At 43.3% G+C, this 24,835-nt stretch overlaps 1 protein-coding gene across 1 annotated transcript in view; it reads right to left on the bottom strand.

Moving 5' to 3' along the window:
* The window catches only part of MACROD2 (mono-ADP ribosylhydrolase 2), a 1,460,592-nt gene that overhangs the window by 789,623 nt on the left and 646,134 nt on the right, over nt 1-24,835 (bottom strand). The gene's annotated exons all lie outside the window — the stretch shown is intronic.

Here is a 24,835-nt window from a genome sequence, read left to right as displayed (position 1 = left end):
CTATAACACAACTTTTTAGAAATGAATAGTACAGGTGAATATAAGAATCGTTTTTATATATTCTGCCGATGCCTGGCAGAGTGAATTCAGAGCCGGAAGGGAAGCTGCACGGAGAAGACTTCTAAAGGTAGAAGAAGAACTAGCGTTGATTGGCCATCTGTATAGCATTCGGCCAATCAATGCTGGTTCTGCATCGAACTTTTCCATTCGAACAGCGAGTGGTACTCGATAGAGTACGAGTATTTCGAAAACCGTAGTATTCGATCGAATACCTACTCGATCGAGTACTACTCGCTCATCTCTATTAAAGAATAAAGTTTCCCTTTCCACTGATCAGACTGTTTTCCTTCTCCTTCCATTCACGCAGATTCTTATCACTAACAACAATCTTATACACAGATGTCTATGGAGAGGGGGAAGGGGAAGGAGAAGGCTTCTGGCAGCTAGTAATTTGTTTATTGCCTTCTTCTGTAAGTAATCTTATTAGGTAAAGTAGAGGTGAAAGCGCTCTATGGCTCGCAGTGTAGCAGAGTTTAGCAGCAGCAGTTATTTGTGTGTCTTTTCTAGCATTCTCTATAGAATAGACTTCTTTGTTACACGTAACTCTTCCTTATAAATGGAGACAGAAGCATTCTTCTTTAATAAGATATATTCTTAGATTTACCTGTACTATTCATTTATGGAAAGTTATTATAGTTGGAGGTTGGAGGTACACTTTAACAAATAAAAAAACTAACTATGACTGGATATAAATATTCACGATAAAAATAATAATCTGATGATACTTGATATCCAATAAAATCTGGATTGGCCATCACCAGAGGTTTTCTTCGCTTTTTCTTCTACTTTGCTCTATTTACTCCTTTGTAGCATCTTCGGAGTATCATAAAGCTATCATTTCAGTATTATAAATACAGTTGTGCGCACTTTCATTTGTTATAAAGACGCTCATAACCCAAAGGCACAACAACAAAAAAAATCTTTGATGACAAAGACAGGATATTACTACCATCTGGTTCAGTAAGAGAATATACAGCTGACATTGATACTGTGCTATGAGAATCTAAGCAGAAAATCACCGGGGTATTCTACTAATTAGAATATAAAAGTGGAGAAATGGGAGAACCACGTCTCAATTTAGAAGGAGACAGGCGGAAGAAAGGAAAATGAATTCTCAGCATACATCTGAATATTAAACTACTTCAAGACATTGTCAGAGTCCACTAACTGGAGATAGAAAGCTTTACATGATGTCATTTGTAAACCAAAAATATCTGCATGTTCTGCTGACGCAATGTACAGACATCCATAGAGGAGGCAATTCCCCTTACAAGTTGTCGTGGTGCAAATTCCTTAAATTTCACATATTTTAAGGGAGTGTCATTGTAGGGTTATGTCAGACAGGTGTATAAAGGACTTGGCATATCATTTAGACACAACCTGTGCCAGGGGTTTGCTCTAATTTGTAAGAAAGGGGACCAATATTTACACTTCTACGTTGCGCCAACCCCAACTTGTAAGGCATAATACTAGAAATATACAGTATAGTGGGGTGGCAGAATTGTGTAGCTAGGGTAAAGGTGCAACGGAGAAAAGGCATTTCTCTGCAGTGGGTTAGGAGTAATACGCAGAAAAGTTTGCTTGAGTTAGGTCAGAGAATACCAGATAAACTCTCTACCCATCCACGTTTCTAGCTGGCAAATTAAAGCGGTTTTACAGGCTAAAGTTAATGATGACCTATCCTAAGGATAGTTTCACTGATCAGCTGTTTCCAGTGATACACAGAGAATAGAGCAGGAAGCAGAGAGCACTATTCCCCAAGTAGTGGCCAGACCAGATACTGCAGATCAGCCTCTATTCATTCGAATAACAGTCAAGCTGCAGTGCCTCTATTCAACCACTACACAAAGAAGAGCGCTGTCTAGTTCCTGCTCCATTCTCTGTGCATCAGTTACTCAGGACAGCTGATTTGTGGAGGTTCTGGGTGTCAGAACCTCACTGACCTGATACTAGACTGTCCTCAATAATTACATCCCATTAAACTCTTTTGGGCTCAGGCCCCACATTGCGGAAATGCAACTTTTTTTTTTGTTACAGATTTTGTTTGATCCACAACCAAGAATGGCTACAAAATGGATGGGAAATATATAGGAAGTTCTTATATTTCTACGTTCTGTTCAATCGTCTCCTGGCTTTGGTTAAAAAAAAAACAAATGCAGTAAAATCTGCAACAAAAAAAGCTGCATTTCCGCAACGTGGGGCCTCAGCCTAAGTTCAAAAGGAGCCACTGAGGAACCTCAATAAGATGGTGTACAGCTTTTCCCTCGGTGCACTCAGTCTGGAGGAGGTTACATTGTGTCAATGTTTGGCATCAGCTGTCGCGTGGTTGTACACAATGTTATCGTGACCACGAGGTCAGGGCTCTGTGTCGCTTCCATGCAAGCTGCCACTGCTCTTCCTTCTATTGGACTGCTATAGATAGTAAAAAGCAGTTCCCATAAGGAACACATGAGAGGACAACACTATAGATTCTCAACCTGCCATTCCCTTTACGGGGAATATTCTCATAATTGGTGGTCAGACTCCACCAATCAGTTATTACCTACCCAGTAAATACGGGATACTATAAATGATCAGAATACCCCTTTAATAATAAAACAATATACAATAAGATCCCTCTAGTGGTAGCTGCAACTCTCAGCAAACCCTATAAAAGTAGAATTGGAAATTAATCAACGCAACATTTTTGTCCATTAACCACGATAAATTTTTACTTCTAGTATAATGACATACCAATTATTATATATGATCTAATAGTATAATAGATGTAACAATCAATAGGTAAAGGGTCTGTGCGAGTACTCTCCATCTAGTAAGAGGAAGAAAGCAAGCAGCCAGACGTGGCAGCAGAAGACGACTGAATGGGTTTACAAACATATCAAATATCCAGACGAGGGGAGAAAAAAGCAAAACAGAAGGTCAACTTCTGGGCAAGAGCAGGATAATTAGTGTGAAGTCAGTTTACCCAGCCTAAGCGCCATAGTGCGAAAACATTCATTATCTGCTTTTATATGTCAAGCAGTCTCAGCAAAACAATTACATTTTCACTCTTATTCACGCTCTTCCTAAATTGCGCGCTTGGTTCCCCACATTTCATTCCGACAATAACTCTGGAGTCTTTGTGCGCCGCACATGCCAGGCTTCCTCCAGCAATCAATCCCGACTACAGTAGCTATAATTATCAGCCTCAAAATCCATCTCGGCTTCTGTCCACATGTTGGATCCTCATTAAATCAAGAGCGGCTTTCAAGGTTTTCCCTAATTTCTTTCAAGGTTGTAATTTTTTTTGGTAGCTTATCAACGTAATTCCGTATTAAGTTCTCATGACCTCGTCTCCCGTGTTGTGAATACTCGCACACATTTTTGACCCGGTGTGTTTTAAGTGACATTTCTCCCAAAACAGGTTTTACTTAAGTCCCTTCATCTTTGAAAATCTTCTCTGTGCTCGTGAATATCCCATTTAAGCCTTCTACAAGCCGCAGATGAAGCAGAGTCTTAATTGGAATGGAAAGCAAGTAGCTAAAGCTATGAAATATACAAGTCGTAATCCGTGAAAAACTGTGGAACGCACTGTGTAGTTGTGCATAAGAAATGCCTATTGTTAGGTACGTCCTATACACTGCATTAGGTTCTATTGGCATGGTGAGATGCGGATATTCCATCACTTTCTGATCACAGGTCTCGGAGCACTGGAACCCCCACTGATCCCATAACAAATGGGGTGGCAGCACTTGTTTAGTGCTGTCGTTGCTTCACAGTTTGCCCCTGCTGAGCGCAGCTCCTAGGCACCGGCTATGCAGAGACCTGCAGCATAGCTCATGGCAAGCACAGCTGGTCCCCTGTTCCCTGCACACCTGGTGGCTCGGACTATTGCTACTGTATGCCACAAAATAACTAAAGCAGCTGTGACCCTTTCAGTCTCAGAACTGGTTACTCTCAGACATTCAATTCCAACGATCCAAGATTCCATTACACCATTAGAAAAAGACAAATTATATATATATATATATATATATATATATATATATATATATGTCAAATTACCTGCCGCTCGAGCACCAATTCTACGGCGGCCCCTGCCGCTCTGTGTATATTTTCTTACTGGGAAGTGACAGCTGCAGCCAATCGGTCACTAGCCATAAATGCCACCGAGGCCAGAGAATAGCCACAGCAGTAATGTCCCACTACGGCAAGTCATTGCACAAACCTGTCAGGGACCACCAGAGCATTGGAGCTGGAGCGTAGAGGGATTTAACAGATGAGTAATGCTTGGTTATTTTTTTTTATCATTTCATGGAGCTAGTTTAATTTCTTAAACTCTCAAACAAGCCATTTAAACCCATGGTGTATATATATATATATATATATATATATATATATATATATATATATATTGCCATCTCTATTAGTTTTATCTGCAACTCATTAAATATTCATAAGCTCTTTCGTACTGTAAGCACCAGGATCGAGTGCGGTGTTATTGAATATATGGCAGAACATTACAGAATGACAACTAGTCCTTTATATTGCATATCCTATTACTAGTAACTAGTTTTTTTCCTGAAAATAAAGGTACAGCAGGCAGAACCCATCCTAAAATACCAGGTTGGCTTGTTCAGCCAATTTCTTAGATTATATAAAGGAATATTAAAGCAGCCATCAAATGACCACATACTCGAGCCGACAGCTGTCATCTGCCAACCTGCCGATACTCATATATTAATCTTACCTGTCCTCAGCCCCATTCTGCTCATCCCAGCTGTCACTGGCAGTGAGGAAACTTCAGTTCCAGCGCTATTTTAATCACATATATAGGAGGATACTTTGTATTGTACTTTTATAGCTCATGAAATGAGAACATTTCATCTCCTAGTTAAATCTTGTTAATATCCAGATTCCATTTTATAGTTAGCAGATATGCAGTAAAGGGACTGCCCAAGATCTTTACAACTTATATAAGTCCTCTATACAATATCACTGGGGTTCCATTAATCAACATCCCAACAATTAACAGCCATGGACGCCAATTTTGTACAGTGTACAGAGCCAGAAACAGACAGCGCTCTACACTGTGCAGTGGCAGTGCTGCGCTATTGCAGCTCAGCTTCCATTTACTTGATTGATGACTGAACAGCAGGAACTCAACATGGCCACTACACAGTATAGAGCGCTGTCTGATTCTGGCTCTGTACACTGTGCAGATCCAATGGCAGTTGATTGGAGTTGCATCCACACCAATCAGTTTTGATTGGTGTAGAACATGAATCCTTAAGATAGACCATCAATAGACCCCTTTAACATTATATCTACACCTTTAAAAACTAATATTCCCTTTATTCTATTTTATGGCCATTTTCAGAACTGTAGTAGAAAAGATGACGAGTAAAAGTCTCCATTCACCACAGCCTTGGCATCAAGTAGTTAAAGGGATTGTATCATTAGAACTAGAATTAGAAAGGCTATTCTTCCCCTACCTTTAGAATTCTTCTCCGTGCCATTGTTCAGTAGATATCCTGGTTTTCGTCGTTATGCTAATGAATCTCCAGACAGCACAGGTGTGTTTGCCCGTGTTCAAACAGCACTGGGGCATCCCCATCATCCAAAAGTGTCAACTGCGCATGTCCGTCAGCCATTTCCCTGTGGCCGTATGGGAGAGGTCACAGGAAAATGGCCGACAGACATGCACAGTCGGCGCTTCTGGTTGAAGACATGATGGTGACGCAGGAGAAGAGGCGGAGAAGATGATAGAGGCAGCGTTGGAGAGTTTTCAAGCAGAACAGGAGACGCCCCCAGTGCTGTTTGAGCATGGGGTAATGCCCCCTGTACTGTCTGGAGACTTAATAGCATAACAATGAAAACCAGGATATCTACCGAATGGGCGCGGAGAAGAATTCTAAAGGTAGGAGAAGAATGGCCTTTCTAAAGGCTATTCCAATGTGGGCTTAGTTAAAAAGGGGATTCTAATGACAGAATCCCTTTAAGGAGGAACCACCATTCTGGAGATAGATATGGATCCTACTTCTAGGATCAGGACTCATCAGATATTGCTGGTATAGCCTGTGGAGCTATCACATGTACCAACCTTTGAGATACCAAAATTAAGAGGCACGTCACACTCCAGTAAAGCTTACTACATTCCGGTCTTAATAACTTGGACCCATTAAATCATATAGGTGGAAAAATGCCATTGTCTACCTATTGAGGTCATCTTGACATTTGCCAAAAAGAAAACGAAAAGTCAAAAGCTGCCCCATCCTTTTCAGTCGGTTCTATCCAGGACTTCATGCATGTTTATACAGAATAAGAAAGAAGACATTTTTTATTAGTTATACTTTTTGTAAAATTAAAGCACAGAAGCTCTTACTGCACGGATTCAGGATTGGCATTTAATGAGAAATCCCATCTGCAGCCATGCTATTAAAAAGACATAATGGCTCACATCTTTTTGAACAGCATCTCTCTGCGACTATACTCAGCCACACGAAGCAAAATTGAGTTGGCAAACTCCCACCTACAGTCTCTATTATAAAATAAGAGAAAAGAAATCAAAGTTTTGCATGTAGCCAAAGGACTGTCTTAAGGACAAGACTTACTGCCTTAGAACAGCATGGTTGTAGGGAACTATAGAGAGAGAACCGGTATTCTGGGTGTACATTTCGGATGAAAAGATTTAAAGAAACGATTCAGACATTTTGATGGTGTGAATATTGGTATTCAGTATTACTGCTGAAAAACCTTTTCAGATATCTTAATTCAGTGGGTTAGTCTGATGCAGAAAAATTGTTAATAGGATTGTCCAGCTTTGCAGCCCATTTTCCAACAGATTCAGGAACGTGGGTATAGGGAGAGTAGTGGTAGAAGGTGCTACCAGGCCCTGAACCCTGAGAGGGCCCCAAAGGTCACATAAAATATACCGATACTCTAAATTGCACACGGTCGGTCGGAACCCTGTAACAGATTTTGCATTGGGGCCCGGGAACTTCAGGTTATAAGACTGTACACACTATAAGAGTTCAGGATCCTCATTTCTTGGCCAGAGTGATGAGTAGTTATAGGGTGTCCCCCACGAACCTGTCCTGCACAGACAACCCATTGATATTAATAGAATTCTATATTGTCTAATTTTCCCTGTGGTGGCGCTAAAGTAGAAGTGACCACTCATTGCCAGATTTCCCTACAGACTACAGTTGATGGCCGGGTCACATTTTGATCATCTTATTGTCAAGGAACACTTAACAAGTAGAGGATGTCCAAAGTGAAGAACCAAACCTAAGGCAATATATATAGACATCTACCTCTGTTCACAAGACTACTTTCAGTCTGTAATCCTCTAGCTTTTATCTAAAAATAAAGTTAAATAATCTTCTAAAAATTTTGGGCATCTAAAAAAAAGATGGTCAAAAAGAAGAAGATTTAGGGCAGGGGTGCTCACACTTTTTCAGCATGTGAGCTACTTTATAAACTGACCAAGGGATAAGATCTACTACCCACTTCTTGTGGGTGGGGCCAGGGCGGGGCCTGTGGGCGAGGCCAGGGGCGGAGCGTGAGAGCAGGAGACAGCTCTCCGGTGTCTGCTTGTTCACAGCGCAGGCTGAGAATCATCTCCGGACACTGGCAGGCTGGGGCCTTGCACTCGTTCGCAGTCAGGGCTGCGGCGGCCCTGCCTGCAAGTGTCCGGAGATGACTCTCAGCCTGCGCTGTGAACAAGCAGCACTCCGGCATCCCTAAGAGCGGGGAGCGCGACATCCCCCGGAGCTGCTGCTGCCCGGCCTGCAAGTGTCCGGAGTGCTTGTTCACAGCGCAGGCTGAGAGTCGTCTCCAGATGACTCTCAGCCTGCGCTGTGAACAAGCAGACACCGGGGATCCCTGGCTGCATCCCGCGATCGACCCATACGTCCTTCGTGATCGACGTATTGGGAACCCCTGATTTAGGGTAATGGAGAAAAATTGGAGTCAAGGTAAGGGATAATCTTCTGAAAGATGTGGTCTTTTGGAGATGTTTTGCAAAAAAAAAAAAGATGTGGTAGCAAAAAAGTTAACACCTAATATTATCATACCGTAATATATTCTATATTAAAACCATATCTAATGGGGAAAACAAATACGTACTCAAAAGCATGACCAAAAACAGCAAATAAAAAAAAAAAAAAAAGCAAAAACAAAAACACAATGAATGGGTAGACATCCTACTAAAAAAAAAAAAATTATTAGCTATCCTCGGGACAGATGATAAACGTATGATCCTTGAGGTCAGAGCACCAAGAGCCTCACTGATCATTGAGTTGGTCGTCTCCAACCTCCACCCCGGAGACATTTGAGTGGAGAGGTGTCCATACATGAGCCCTGAAATTTACACGTCTGCACCAGCTTTAACATGTCTAGTAGAAGACTTTGCGTTGTCCATCTATACTTTCTTACAGTAAGGTGAAAATAAAAAATTTGGTGGCTGGCCTAATCCATTTTTTGGTCATTTATACATATGGTCCAAACACTAAATGTTCAATGTTTTCCCCCATATAAAAACTGATTAATCTGTCCATTTGTGTACGGAGTTTGTTATTCTCTAACTGACTACCGACAATCTAATTGTCATTTTAGCAAGCAATAAAACCGGATCCAATCATGGATTTTACTTCTATTTCATGTATGCTACCTGTAGACCATGACGAGACATTAGCAAGGAACATGGCTCATGGGGTCTAACTGGAGTAGATGTTGTCCTAGTGGTAACATTATGGATCCAGGCAAGGGTTTAGACTGATAAATCATAGGGTCATTTAGATACTAAAGCCGTCACTCTTGTTTCAGCGTCCATAGTCCATTATTGGCTCTTGGCATAGAAAACTTGAATGCGTCCGAACTTAATCACAAGCCTTAATTTCTGACAGCTTTTCTGCCGTGAAATAATTATTGTGTGACTTTTATTGACCAGGTGTTGTTAACCAGCGAGTCAGCACTCGAAGAGTCGTGTCAATAATGAGGTTGCCTTTCTGCTAAAGATGTACTTTCAGGAGATCAATACAATCTCATCTGTCTTTGGGATATGAAATATGCTTTTTTTTTCTCCAAGCTTAAAATGCATATCTCCTTTGTATGAATGTGAGCTCGTTCCTTCAGCTTCAAGGCACAGTTCAAATGATTAAAAGAAGGGTCACTAAAGATTGCGATTGTGCATTATGCAAATGTCAGCCGCTAGACACATTTCACATTTTGTTCTTGGAAGCAAGGTTGTAAGACATTAGGATGTCTTTTGTCTACACACCCATCAATGAATGGATGAAATAAAAAGAATTGCAGGAAAAAAAAATGTATTAATCATATATCCTACTAATATTATAAATGTGAAAGTTTGTGTGTTTGGATGTGTGTTACTCAATAACGCAAAAACGGCTGAACGGATTTGAATGAAATTTGGCATAGATAGTTTGTAACCTCAATTAACACATAGGTTACTTTTTATCCCGGTAAATGACATGGCTTCACGACTGTTATGAATTTATGTTCACATACTATATTAAAATGCTATTGGCATCAGCTTATCTCAGGTTCTGATAAAGCCAGGGTTGTTATCTCATTATGTAAACACACAGATAACCCTGAGTCCATTGTGTACATTCATTTGCATATTATCTGATCTGCTCCAGGCAGTGCTGACACACTGGACGGGAAAACACCTTTAATCCAAATGGGCAGTTTGCTACTTTTAAACATGCCGGGAAAAAGAAAATCTAATTTGTTGCAAAATTCTAAAACAACGACAGCTATGAAGGTAGCCAGAAGTCAACAGAAATCTCCTCAAGCGGAGCTGAGGGGAATCATTAACGCCAACAACACACTCATTATAGAGCTTCTCAGTGAGCTGCTGAGATGCCAGAACAATCACGGGCACAGAGCAAGGAATGAGTTCAGCAGCAGGCCAGATTGACAGCTGACGAAACGCTGGAGCAGGCACATCATCTTCGCCAACCACACACTCATTATATGGCGTCCCAGCAAGTTGCTGAGATGCCAGAACAATCACAAGCATGGCGTAAGGAACAAATTCAGCAGCAGGACAGCTTAAGGGCTGCCAAAATGCCGGAGCAGGCAAACCATCCACGGCAGCAATTTGCTGAATATAGGTGTATCATTGACACCAACAACACGCAGACGAAGTTGCGGGCAGAGGCTAGAATATATATATATATATATATATATATATATATATATATATATATATATTATACATATACATATATATTATATATATATATATATATATATATATATATATATATACACACGCACTGGATTAGAGTATAGTCAAACAACCATTTATGGGGTCTACTGCTGTCCGTCAGATTTGTATCTGTTCTCTTTCTAGTTTTGATGAATAAAAAAAAAAAAAAAAAAGGTTGATAGATTTTGTATTGAATTCTGGGATCTTCATGTTATGGCTCTATACATATAACATTATGGAAGTATTATTATCTCCAAGAAGTCTCAACAGAAGATATAAGATGAAGTAACATTTATGGCTCCATGATATAAAACTATAGGCAAGAAACATGTTGGATGCTATGGACAATAAGGCCACTTTTACCTTCACAGTACTGATGAGAAACAAAATTATTTTTATAGTTCTCATAGGTGTGAACCTTGATATGTTCTGGGAAGTGAAGCAGAAATTCTTGGAAGATGAGCTATGGGTGCGTGCATTTTGTCAGCAATAGCCGACTGAGTAGGAGACTCCAGACCACCAAGTAGAGAACACAGAGATTAGATTAGCAATATTTCACAATTTGATGGTGTCCCAGCAAAAAGACAGTAAAGAAATGAGAGCATCTTGTAGCGAGAGACTATCAGTACTAATCTGCACACATGAACGCATGGCAGGCGCCAAGTCAACAGACCATTCTTTTAATCTCATATCAAATCACTGAGATAATGGTTTATGTTTTACAGGCTCAGGCAAGTCTTACGAATATTTCTCTACAGGTTCAACAGTGACATACATGAAAAATTCCCTACAGAGGAGATTAATTCTGCCACTCACATACAACTAAGGAAACCATCACAATGCAGATTACTGGGGAAATATCTTAGATTGTGAAGGGTTTATACCATGGCTGCTTTTTCCAGAAATAGTGGCATATATGTTCTCAGGTTTGGTTTTGTATGGTCACCCAACTACACTGAAGCGAATGAGGTTGAGCTACAATACCACAATACACTTGCAGACAGGTGTGGCAAATCTCGTCTTTTGGGGTTGTTGTTTTTTTTTCATTAACTTTGAAAAATAAAAATTCAACCTTAGAAGAGACCCCAGACTATAATTAGGACCAGGCCGCTGTATAAGCGGCCCGGGGTTTGACTGAGCGCGTTTTTCGCGCATGCGCCCTTTCCCCTGCCTTCCGCTGCCCCTCCCGGCGTTCTGACGTTCGCCGTGATGACGCAGTTGGGCGGGGGGGCGGGGCCACGCTCCGTCCCCTTTATATTCTTCGGCGCTGGGCGGGGACTTCCTTTCGGATCCCCGCCAGCGTCGAAGAAAGAAGATTTTCCCTCCCACCCTCCCCTTTGTTTTTTTTTGCACTTTACCGGGTTTTTGTTTGTGTTTTCTTTTTGAGTTTTGGTTTTTGTTTCCATGTGTTTGATTTTTGTTTTTCTTTGTAGCTGTTTTTGTTTTGGTTGTAATTTGTTTAATTTGGTTATTTATTTATTTATTTGTTCCCGTAGGTGTCACAGCTGGCATGATCGGCAAGACCTTGTCCCCTCCCCTTACGTCATCCTGGATAAGGCGCGCCACCGCTGGATATAACAGACATGCACACCGCTACGCGGTGCCTGGGCATTCCTTGTGGCGCGCTTCCCTTTTAGTTGGGGCAACAGGTTTCTGCTGTCATGTCTATTTTCAATAATAAAGCTGTGGCCGACCCCCACTTAACCCAAACGGTTGTCTCTGTGCCTTATTTCTTAAGGGGGGGTAAGTTTTTGGGTTGTTAGTATCTAGGAGAGGCTTATCCCCCCCCCCTTTCCTTTCAGGGGGTTTACAGTAAGCGTATGCGCTCAGTCTAATGATTCCTGGCTGGGCAAACCCTTTTTGAAATGTTGATTCCAATCCACTTCATTCCAAAGATCCAGTTCGCTCATCTCTAATGATAAATTAGAAGCTGGAAACAAATTCAGAATGGGGAAGAAATCGGGAGAAACTGTGTTTGTGCAACTTTGTTAGGGCTTTATTTTTACGGCATTCATTGTGTAGCCTGAATGACACATCACTTGTATTCTATGGGCCGATACAATTTCAGGGATAGAAAATCTATATATACTCGAGTATAAGCCGAATTTTTCAGCACACTTTTTGTGATGAAAAAGCCCCCCTCAGCTTATACTCGACAACCAAAACACCCCCTTCCCTCCCCTTCACCAGCACCTACTGCACCCAAAAACTCCGACCATTTTAATTTTTGAAATTTTCCAGGAGCTGGTGCATTTCCCCCCTAGGCTTATACTCGAGTCAATAAGTTTTCCCAGTTTTTTGTGGTAAAATTAGGGGCCTCGGCTTATATTCGGGTCGGCTTATACTCGAGTATATACGGTAGTTTTTTGTTTGTTTTAACATGTTAAAAAAAATACAAAACTTTACAAAAAAAATTCTTGGCGTTGCCACATTCTGACACTCGTAACTTTTTCATTTCTGTGTATAGGGATGCAGGGCCAGATTTACTTTTTGGGGATTTTGGGGATTGATGTTTTGTTTGGTTGGTTTTTTTAATCAATTCTATTGACTGTAAAACAATGCAAAATCTGTGGAATTTTTTCCGCCACTAGAGCATTCATCAAATGAGAAAAATCTTCGTAGATTGGGGATGTATAATTTGTTTAGTTTTGTTTTTATTTAAAATCTAGGAAAAGGAGTGATTTGAATTTTATTTTTTATTTTTTTTTTTAGAATTTTTTAAAAATAGTATAGGTAGACATTTTCCTTTAAATAGGTCACAGCAGGGATTATAACTGAGTGGCTGCAAACTCTCTTTAACTGCATCAACTGGGTCAATTTGGACAATGTAGTATGGAATAAATAGCACACTGTTAAGGAACACAGCGTTATAAACAACTCTATTAATCCAACAACACAGTATCAATAAATGTATGTACAATGGTGTCCTTTACAAGCCTGCAAGTCAATCTACAACGGAAGGTGCCAATAAATCACATTCACGTCTTCCAGAAGCCAGGTCAACTTTGTGGTTAATACATCATGAAGAAAAATGCAGGAGGGCAAGAGGCTCCCAGATCTTATTGTCATTAATAGTAGCTTGGTTCCTTAACACTAAAATATATATATATACATTTACTCAAATGTGTAACTTTATCCTTGCTAGGCGACACATCAATTATCCTAGGTGACAGCTCATAGAGCAAGGAATGTGGTGGTATGCTGAAACAGAGTGGATTGCTGGATTCGATGATATTGTGGGGGAATAGGTAGGTAAGTGGGTGTATTTGTGCACATGACCGAGAGTCATTCGAGAAAATTGGTTGTGTCTTGGCCGGATTTATTGGCCTGAACACTGTGCCAAGAGAATGGCTCCTGGCATCATAGTGACGGCTCGCTCACATCTGCGCTCGATCTCCGTCTGCAGACAGAAGACGGAAACCCGACAGAGAGTCTCCAGCCGTGAGCGCCGAGGAGCATTTTGTGCTCTCTGCAGTGAAACCATTTTTTTTTTAAACTGGACACAAAGTACTGCATGTCCGACTTTGTGCCCGGTTAAAAAAAAACGGTTTCACTGCGGAAATGCTGACCGGCGCTCACAGCCAGACAGTTTCCAAATGAATGGGTTTGAAAACTGACTGCAGGTTTCCGTCTCCTGTCCAGTTTCGGGCAGGAAATGGAAACCTGCATAACGGAGGCCGGAGCGCAGATGTGAACCCAGCCTTATCTACGAGTCCCTGCCTCCCAGCGACTTTCTGTCCCATGTTGGTACTGGACATTATGTTTCTGAGAGGCAGGGACTCCAAGATGCAAAGAAAACATGGACTGAATTTCTAAAATTCAGAGCTAAAAGAAATTTCTTGAAGGCAACTTTCACACAAATAGATTACAAGAGTTTCTGTAAACCAAAACCAGGAGTGGAACTTACATAAGAAAATATAATGGAACAATGTAGTCACATTAGACGTATATGGAGCAATTCCCATCAAGCATGGTATTAACGTAACCCAAAACATAAAACCAGCAGCAGAACTAATTAAAATATAGGACAAATCGAGTACAAATTTCAATTGTCCTAAGAACCCATTGACAAAGAGGAGTTTGTAAATGTTATCAAATTTGATATGAAATTGGTGGCCCTGATTCTCTTTTGAAAAAAATGTTAATATGATCTAGGGAAATTTCCATTTAAACAAATTCCAAATGTTCTAAAGAGTTGACTTATACGGCTGAGATTTGCAAGTCACAGATTGTGGAACGTAATTACTAAAGATTCTTTTCATTATTTAGTTACATTGTAACTAAAAGAAACTGAAAAATATTAGTTCATGGACAAAAACTTGTCAAAAATCCACTATATCCACTTCTTTAGGTTTTAAGATCCAAAGAAACCTTTGTAGTTGAATATTTCAGACAGAACTGGTTATTACAGCCCTTATCTTTGCTAATATTCCTTAGAAAATTAAATGACCTTTCATAGTGAGAACATACAGTACTTTTCCACTTCATGTCTTTAATATCAAGGGCCTGTTCTTCCTTTTTTTTTCTATCGGATTCAGCCTCTCAATATCATTAAGGCTAGGTTACCTTTCAAGCTATTTTTTGCTTGTGTACTGCCCCTATGGCTTTCCATGGACAAAAACTACACGATCCCTCCTTCATATTTAATCCTTAGATTGTAAATTCTATGGAACGGTGGTTTCTGTTCTTTGGTTTCATTGTTTCTTTCACAATATTTGAGTACGTTCTTGCCTGGACATTGCTTCACAACATTAGGTAGGCTATTATTATTATTATTATTATTATTATTATTATTATATATTTATTGTGATTAGATATTATCAGTAGTAATTGCCCCATTTCATTTCACAAATGCTTAAAAGGGGTTATCCAGGATTAGACAACATGGCTGCTTTCTTTCTGAAAGAGCTCCACTTCCTCTTCTCAGGAAATGACATCACGTCCAGTGTTGGAATGACCCATCTCAGTATCAGAGGATCCTCTGGTGGGGCCAAGACTCTAACATAAAGGTATAGAAGAAGACACCCAAATTTGAAGGGTGCTAGGGTTTAGTCTACAAGGTTTGTTGGAGGGTGGGCCCCCTAGAGGGTGGGCCCAAGGAAACTCAATCCAACACTGATCACAAGGACAAGGTGAAGTTCAGTTCCAGTTGTGATTTCACTTCCTGAGAAGTGGAAATAGCTGTGAAATATGTTGGTGCCATAATAATAAAAAGTATTTTATTTATAAGTGAAGCTTTTTCTATAAGAAAGCGGCAATGTTTTCTGAGCCTCGATAACCAAAATTAAATGAAGCTGATGCCGGTTTCGACTTTTTAGAAATATCAAAAGTGAATTACACAAAGTTCTCTGATGTACACAAAGTTCTCTGAATACAACATGGCAGTTTCCTCTTTACATTCTAGGGTTCACAAATGGTTTAGATACTATAAGTTTTGGCCTAGTATTACATGACTAGCAAATAGTGCTGGAATTTCGACTCCTACAATATCCACAAAGCTAACAATTGCACTAAAGTGAATATACTCCAGTAACATAATACTGTATCTCTTGTGAATTATTAAAAAAATTCATGTGTTAATATTGTATATGGAATCAGTTTGACTTATACTGTATGAGCCCCCATCTGCTGATGACACCTATACTCACATGTTTTTTGTCACACAGGCAGCGGCAGTGAATAGTGAAGCCCGTCCCATTCTCTGACTAAGACTCCACTTTCATAAAACAGAATTCATCATTTTCCTCCATGTCACTCACCCACCTTCCGTCGATAGCTTCACTCTCTCATCAGTCTCACAAATCCAATTCCTCAGGGTAACATTTAATTCTGCTCGGTTTTTTAAACCATAAGTCTAAACTCTTACTACTTGTTATTTACACCTCAAAAACATCTACCATCACCTCCTTCACTCCAAAATCGACAAAAATTCTACTCCATGTCCTCATCATCTCCTGCTTAGACTACTGTAACCTCCATCTCAGTGGCCTCCCAGATCACTCACTTGCCCCCCTCCAATCCATCCTTAACACAGCTGCTGGGTTAGTCCACCTCTTCCCTCTGGTTACACACTTCCCAAATTCAATTCAAGATATTACTTATAACATACAAAGCCGTCCACGACCTGTCCCCTCCATATATCTCTGATCTAATCTTCTGCTACCTCCTTCTTCACACAACCACCTCCCAGATTTCTCACATGCATCCCCTATACTCTGGAACCCCCTACCACAATTCATAAGACTGTTTACTACAATCGTATCCTTCAAATGTAACCCGAAGACTCGCCTCTTTAGAAAAGCAAACACATTGACTTCTGCTGCCATTATATGAGCAACTGTTACCCTAAGCTATTGTCTCCACCTACCTTCCTTTATAGACTGTAAGCCCTTGTTGACAGGTTCCTCTTTCAGACTTGTCTCTGCTTAGTCATCTAGATAGCTTTGTGTTTGTTGTACTTGTACATTTGTGAAGGGGGTTTACATATATAGTACAATACCATGGAATTAATGGTGCTATATAAATAATAATGATGGAGAAGCCCCTTCATATAAGTTACTGACACAGCCTGTGTTGGAACAAATGCGGTAGAGGAAAGGGAGTCTCGAGAAGGATAATTCAAGCACATTTGGTAAACTATATTAGTAAATTCAACAATCCAAAAAAATAAACAGGATTTTTTGCCTACTGACAGCCCCTTTGACACCAATGATGGTCCATGTGCACTGAACTCCACTAATTCCCAAATCAGTGGATTTCCCTTAAAGGGATTCTACCATTAAAAACTTTTTTTTCTGTGGATAAGACGTTGGAATAGCCTTTAGAAAGGCTATTCGTCTCTTACCTTTACATGTGATCTCCGCCGCGCCGTTCCTTAGAAATACCGTTTTTTACCGGTATGTAAATTAGTTCTCCCACAGCGATGGGGGCGGGCCCCAGCGCTGAAAATGCGATATGGGCGTCCCCACTGCTGCTCAAGAACAGGATCCTGCGACGCCTCTATCTTCTGCTGGATCCTCCCCTTCTTTCCTTGTCTTTCTTCGGCGGCGGCACCTCTGACGCCTGCGCAGTTGGCTCTGCCAGTGAGACACTAGTAGAGCAAACTGCGCATGCCGGCCGGCGGCCATAGTTCCGAGACTGCAATTGTGCGCATGCGCAGTTGGCTCTACTAGTGTCTCACTGGCAGAGCCAACTGCGCAGGCGTCAGAGGTGATACTGCCAAAGAAAGACAAGGAAAGAAGGGGAGGATCCAGCAGAAGATAGAGGCGTCGCAGGATCCTGTTCTTGAGCAGCAGTGGGGACGCCCATATCGCATTTTCAGCGCTGGGGCCCGCCCCCATCGCTGCGAGAGAACTAATTTACATACCGGTAAAAAACGGTATTTCTAGGGAACGGTGTGGCGGAGATCACATCTAACGGTAAGAGATGAATAGTCTTTCTAAAGGCTCTTCCGACGTCTTATCCACAGAAAAAAGGTTTTTAATGGTAGAATCCCTTTAACCACTGTCTACTTGACAACTATAGTGCCATATGACAAGTATTATGTAGATGAAACAATTTACTATTCCCTTGAAATGTATACAATACTGCATAAAATAAACCCTGTTCTTGGCACATGAGGCGTCTGACATCCGTGATATTCTTGAAAATGTTTGTTCTACAAAAGACGGTTTCCAGATTAGGAACATTCCTTTCCCGTATTGACAAGGCTAGAAGCCTTTAAGTCTGAATAAGTCAACATCTTCACACATCCGCGGAATTCTGCTGTCTAACATTGTGAAATTCTTTAACAATTCTGTAGGAGATGTCATATTAATGTGCAATAGCCATCAAAAGCTCATTAGCAGGCTACCTAATAAATTACTGTTAATCTAAGTCAATGAGCCTTCAGTTAGTGATAATTGTTTCTGGGTGTAAGTGAATACAAAATTTTCCAGATTTAGCCAAAAATGTACTCATATCATTTTAAAGGGCAAGTATATTTGAATTCATATTTTAGCTATTTAGAATACTGATAATACTTGAGTGGAATTTGGCAAAGTTTTCTATGAGTATCTCACACAGCACATAGAGATATCAGGTAACACAAAACCTTAAACGGTTATGGCCAATTCCGCCCCTGTACATGGTAGAGCTATGCCCCGGACATTAACCTACAGGCAACATTCCATTGCAATGGTCAATATCAGAGAGAACCCCAATTCCAGCCTTTAGAACAGACCATACACATGATGTTCTGTAAACCATTAGTAGATTCAACCTATTTTAGTTGCATCTGCTGTAAATCTTATGTGTAAGACCACAGATGTCAGATTTTGTACAGATACCACATTTCAAATTTTGCTTTATCTGACAAAGGTTTGCAGATCCCTTTACAATCCCTGATACAATTGCAAGGCACGGATGGGCCCCCAGACTTGCTATACCCGTGGGTATGAAGTGGCTGTAGACTTATTGGAGAGGTGGATATAGACAGGAGTTGGTTCATGGATGATGTGTAGATATGGGAAATAAGACCACTGCAGTCCATCACTGGCCACAATGGTGACCCACATGAGTAGTGAAATATCCATCAGTTCATTACTGACTCAAGATGTAGAACAGGGGATCTGGCAGTGTCAGAACTAGAGTGATGGGGAAGTAGGAGAAGGCTTGTAGTGTGACTATTCTATTCTGATTAAAATATTTTTAGAGCTCCTTAGGCCCGGTTCACATCTGTGTTCGGTATTCCATTCGGGGAGTCTGCTTGGTGCCCCCCCCCCCCAAAACGGAAACCTATACACATAGAAAAGCGGTTAACTGGGAAAATACGCGGACCCCATAGACTAAAATGGGGTCCATGTGGTGTCTGTTCGGTAGTCGCATGAAGCATGCAGAGAGAAAAGTATTGCAAACAGCACTTTTCTCTCCGCATGTTTCATGTGGGAACTGAACAGAAACCACATGGACCCCATTATATTCTAGGAGGTCCGCGTATTTTCCTAGGTAACCACTTATAGGTTTCCATTTGGGAGGGGGTCCTCAAGCAGACTCCCCGAACGGAATACCGAACGCAGATGTGAACCGGGCCTTAAGTCAGTATATATCTCGCATGACAGATTTGCATAAGAACCTAATATATCCAAAATACTTGATTAGTTACAAAAATAGGTATCATAATTGTAATAGTCCATCCCATGTAATGCATGCTAGCTAACCCATTGAATAGAGATGGGTTTTTATAAGCACACAGTAACCTGCTTAAAGTGGTCCAACTCATTTTTCTTGATGACCAATTCTCGTCAATCAGATGTTTGTAGAAGCCGCACCGTGACCTCTTTACTGTTCCTACAGCACTTTGCCTGTTTCATGGCAGCCATGCCATGTAATGACAGACTCATCCTATTCTTTTCTATTGAACGAGGCTGGGATTACCTTGCACAGCTAGTGAGCTGTAAACAGTGAAGAGGTCACAGAAGTCCCCATGTCCCCTTAAAACAGCAGGAAATCCAAGGTTTCAGACCCCTACGATCCTATGCTGAGGTTAGGTCATCAGTACAAATGAGTTGGACAGCCCCTTTAATTCTGTTCTAAATTACAGCCATGGATTATTTGCAGCCTTTAGTACATAGCTGCAATAATGCGGCTACTTCTCTGATTGTGAGTTTTATTCCAATAAGTTCTGCAGCGAATGACTACAAAACGTAAATGCTTTCCATTAAACTGTGTAGTCAAATCTTTCATTCTAACCAAACCCATTAGTTGTGCATCTAATCCTCCCTATGTCGGCGGCAGATATTTTATTCTTTTGAGCTTTAGTAACAATGATGAGGATAGGAGGATTTATTAAAACTGCAACTCAGCTCAGGATAAACCTTCTGCCGAGAACTGTCAATACGTTTAATTACAGATTTGTGAAAAATCCCCATTTTCCTCATCAGTCATACAGATACATTCCTGAGATAACAACACTTCATTTTAGGCTGACACCGATATACCTGTAGAAACGTGCAGGCCGGAGGGAGCAATAGGGACTTTGTGTTTTTTTTTTTTTTTAATCTTTATAAAGGACTAGCAAGAGAACCCGGCTTCGCACGGGTATATTTTTTAGCCGTGACTTGCACTGCGGCCCCCTTACTCCCTATGCGACCCTCCTCCAGCTTGGCTCTGGCCGAAGGCTCTTGTTCGCACTTGGGCTTTTTTTTCCCGCACACGCTCCTGTGCCTTTTCGTGCAACGTTGTTCAGCGGGTGCGCACCACCAGCCCTCCTCCGCGGCGCACAACAAAGACCCCTTCCGGTTCAACGTACACAAACCCCAGCCTCGAGGATGCGGCTGTGCCTGTAGACCCCACACCGTCCCCCAAACTATTCTTCTGTGTACCCCCTTGCCCCGCATCCTTTGGATGCCTCCTGAAATACCCCTTAGCAACTCCGGCTTGTGTTGACCTCTCCTCCCATGCGCACCCACCAAAATCGTCCCCCGTGTGCCCCCCATGCTCCGTGGTCTCGTGCACCTTCTTGTGGCCACAAAACCCCTACCCCCTGCACTTGCCTCCTGCCTGACCCTATGGCTCCCTAAACGCAGCTCCTGTGACCCTAAGATGGGCACACGGCCCTGTTCCCTTCAGTATCCTGGTGTACTCACGCAGTCGCAGCTGTGCTCCACTTGCGTTGTGCAGGAGAGCCAGGCCGTGTGTGCACCTTGGTCCAGCACTTTGAAGTAGGAGGCAGCGTGTGTGGGGCGCAGACTGGCCCCCGCCGCTGGACTTGATGGTCTCGGCAAAGGTCATGCAAGGTGGCTGCGTTGCACCGGAGCTGTGAGCAGACGCCATGTTCTCCGGCTCGCTCAGTCTCCGGCGGCCACACCCACTAAAGCGAGCGTACCTATCTTGCAGCGCACAGTGGCCATCGGGACGCCCCCAGACTGCCGTGCACCTATGGGAGCACAGCTGCAAGACTGCGGATGATGTCATCCCAGGTCCTGCAGCAGAGCCAGAGTGAACTTTCGCTGGTACTGGTGGTTATGTCGTGGTGCAGAGCCAGATACGAAGTAGCCTATGTTTCCTTTCTGGGGAACATCTAGGTATGTGGAAAATCTCAGGCACATACGTTTAACCATGTGGGCGTTATTTTTATAATATTACTAGGAAGGATAGGAGCAGCACTGATTAACATAATAATAATAAAACTTAATTTTTAATAAATACCCTGTAAAAAACAAATATTCAGTAAAAATTTGATGCAATGTCAGCAAATATCCATATTGAGTACAGCTTGTTAGATATAATTGACATGCTTCCATTTCCAAACCCTTGACACATACTCCTTATTTTGTATACTATGTAACTGATATGTTTTGGTTTTATGTTTATTTTTAATAAAGATATAATGTTCAAAAAAAAACAAAAACGCTGCAGCTGTCATGGAATGTTGTGGATTGTTAGCTCTGCAGAACATTATGACATCATGTACACTATATAGGGGGCGCCGCGCTGACATTCCTTTGAGGGTTACAGTTGATGCTATAGAGATTGGAGAGTTGGTGCGAGTACAAAAAAAATGAATATGGACGATATTGAAGACTACCCAGATGAGGCTTGGATACAGAGGGTGAGGAATGCCAAGCCAGTATTCAGGCCGTTCCAATATCGAGAGGTGTCCTGTTGGCCAAAGCTGGACACATTTATTATAGAGGAGGAGGAAGAAGAAGAGGAGGAGATGGAGGATAGAAAGGAGAACGGACTAAACATCAGCGGCCCAATAACATCCCAAGATTGGCCTTATCCTGTAGAACACAAGGAAGAAAAAATTATTAACACACAACCATCTGCCATAAGTGCTGCAAGCGAAGCCAAGGAAGAACCACTGACTCCTGAAGGTGAACTGGACTGGTGGCTCCCAAATTGTGTGCAGGCCTGGACAGCAATACCATGGAGAGCGATTTTCTGCTGCTGGAACATCAAGGCACCGCAGTAAGAGAAGCAGAACACCCCTGGACTTCCCGACCCACCTGGCTGAATGTATCATCTCAAACATTCTCGCACTTATGGTTTATTATATGTTATAAAAATAAATTTGTTCTCTTGGTTTCACATCCTGTGTTTTCTGACTGGTATATTATAGGGAAATCAGCGCTGGGGTCCGGGTTTCTTATCGGACCAAGGACAAGCCCTGCATGGAGTTTATATGTTCTCACTGGGTTTACATGGGTGTCCTCCGGGTACTCCAGGTCCCTTCCACACTCCAAATACATACTGATAGGGAATTTAGGTTGTAACTCAGTGTTGACAATGGGGAGAATTTATAAAGACTGACATTTCTTATACCAGTCTTAATAAATGAGTTCTGCTGGCACAAGATGGGTCAGAATTATTAAAAGGACTAGCTGGTACCCGCAACTTCGTCTACGGGTTGGCGGTGGGGCTGAACCGCTTATATTTCTTGTCCCCCTATCTGTGCCCCCAGTCTAGTTCATCTGGCCCCAGTATCTTGTCCCCCCATCTCTGCCCCCAGTTTCTTCTCACCCCATCTGTGCTGCCAGCTTCATGTCCCCCTTCTCTGCCCCCAGTCCACTTCATCTGCCCCCAGTTTCTTCCCCCCATCTCTGCCCCTAGTCTCATGTCCCCCCATCTCTGCCCCAGTTTCCCCCCCATCTCTGCCCTCCAGTCTCATGTTCCCCCATCTCTGCCCCCAGTTTCTTCCCCCCCCAGTCTCATGTCCCTCTCATCTCTGCCCCCAGTGTCTTCTCCCCTCCATCTCTGCCCCCCAGTCTCATGTCCCCCCCATCTCTGCCCCAGTGTCTCCCAATCCCAGCTCTGCCCTCCTGTCTCATGTCCCCCCATCTCTGACCCCAGTTTCTCCCCCCATCTGTGCCCCCAGTGTCTCCCCCCCAGTCTCATGTCCCCCCATCTCTGCCCCCAGTGTCTTCCCCCCCATCTCTGCCCCCAGTCTCATGTCCCCTCCATCTCTGCCCCCCAGTCTCATGTCCCCCCATCTCTGCCCCCAGTGTCTTCCCCCCCATCTCTGCCCCCCAGTCTCATGTCCCCTCCATCTCTGCCCCCCAGTCTCATGTCCCCCCCATCTCTGACCCCAGTCTCATGTCCCCCCATCTCTGACCCCATTGTCTTCCCCCCATCTCTGACCCCAGTTTCTCCCCCCCATCTGTGCCCCCAGTGTCTCCCCCCCGTCTCATGTCCCCCCATCTCTGCCCCCAGTGTCTTCCCCCCATCTCTGCCCCCAGTCTCATGTCCCCTCCATCTCTGCTCCCCAGTCTCATGTCCCCCCATCTCTGCCCCCAGTGTCTTCCCCCCATCTCTGCCCCCCAGTCTCATGTCCCCCCATCTCTGCCCCCAGTGTCTTCCCCCCATCTCTGCCCCCCAGTCTCATGTCCCCCATATCTGCCCCCAGTGTCTTCCCCCCATCTCTGCCCCCCAGTCTCATGTCCCCTCCATCTCTGCCCCCAGTCTCATGTCCCCCCATCTCTGACCCCAGTGTCTTCCCCCCCATCTCTGCCCCCCAGTCTCATGTCCCCATCTCTGCCCCCAGTGTCTTCCCCCCATCTCTGCCCCCCAGTCTCATGTCCCCTCCATCTCTGCTCCCCAGTCTCATGTCCCCCCCATCTCTGACCCCAGTGTCTTCCCCCCCCATCTCTGCCCCCAGTCTCATGTCCCCTCCATCTCTGCCCCCAGTCTCATGTCCCCTCCATCTCTGCCCCCCAGTCTCATGTCCCCATCTCTGCCCCCAGTGTCTTCCCCCCATCTCTGCCCCCCAGTCTCATGTCCCCTCCATCTCTGCTCCCCAGTCTCATGTCCCCTCCATCTCTGCTCCCCAGTCTCATGTCCCCCCCATCTCTGACCCCAGTGTCTTCCCCCCCCATCTCTGCCCCCAGTCTCATGTCCCCTCCATCTCTGCCCCCAGTCTCATGTCCCCCCCATCTCTGACCCGTTTCTCCCCCCCCATCTCTGCCCCCAGCTTCATGCCCCCCTCCCCTCCCCCACCTACATTGGCCCCCGTATAGTAGCACTCGCCTTTGCCTATGTCCTCCACTGCAGACTGTGCAGACAGTTCTGTGTCGTTTATGCAGCAGAGCAGGCCTGGCGTCATAGCAAACAGCAAGCCAGAGCTTCATATAGGACACAGGCAGCCGGCTGTATGCAGCGAGGAGACACAGGGGAGGAGGAGATAGGCCGAGGTGAGAGCTACTACACGGGGGCCGATGTAGGGGGGAACTGAAGCTGGGGACACCGACCTGGGGACACCCCCTCCCCCCGCTGCACTCACCTGTATGTGTGGAGTGTCAGCTGCAGCTCCGGGACCCTGTGGGCGGCCGACTTCTTCCTCACTGTGTCCCTGGTGAATCGGCACGGCCACATTCAGCACTGAACCTATGGTGCCACAGCCCTGGCTCTATAGCCCGCCCACAGCCTGCAATGTAGAAGGAGCGTGGACAGACCAGCGCTGGCAGAATGCCAGCTTCTATGGCTGAGGCAGAGGGGTCTTTGGAGGGTGACGGTGGCGATTTGGGGTGAGTGACCCACATTTAAAGTAGCCTATTCGTATTTCGTGGGAATTATGTG

The sequence above is a fragment of the Leptodactylus fuscus genome, chromosome 3 (assembly GCF_031893055.1).
Source record: "Leptodactylus fuscus isolate aLepFus1 chromosome 3, aLepFus1.hap2, whole genome shotgun sequence".
NCBI lineage: Eukaryota > Metazoa > Chordata > Amphibia > Anura > Leptodactylidae > Leptodactylus > Leptodactylus fuscus.
The sequence above is the reverse complement of the archived record's forward strand: the minus strand, read 5'-3'. Positions and strand labels throughout refer to the sequence as shown.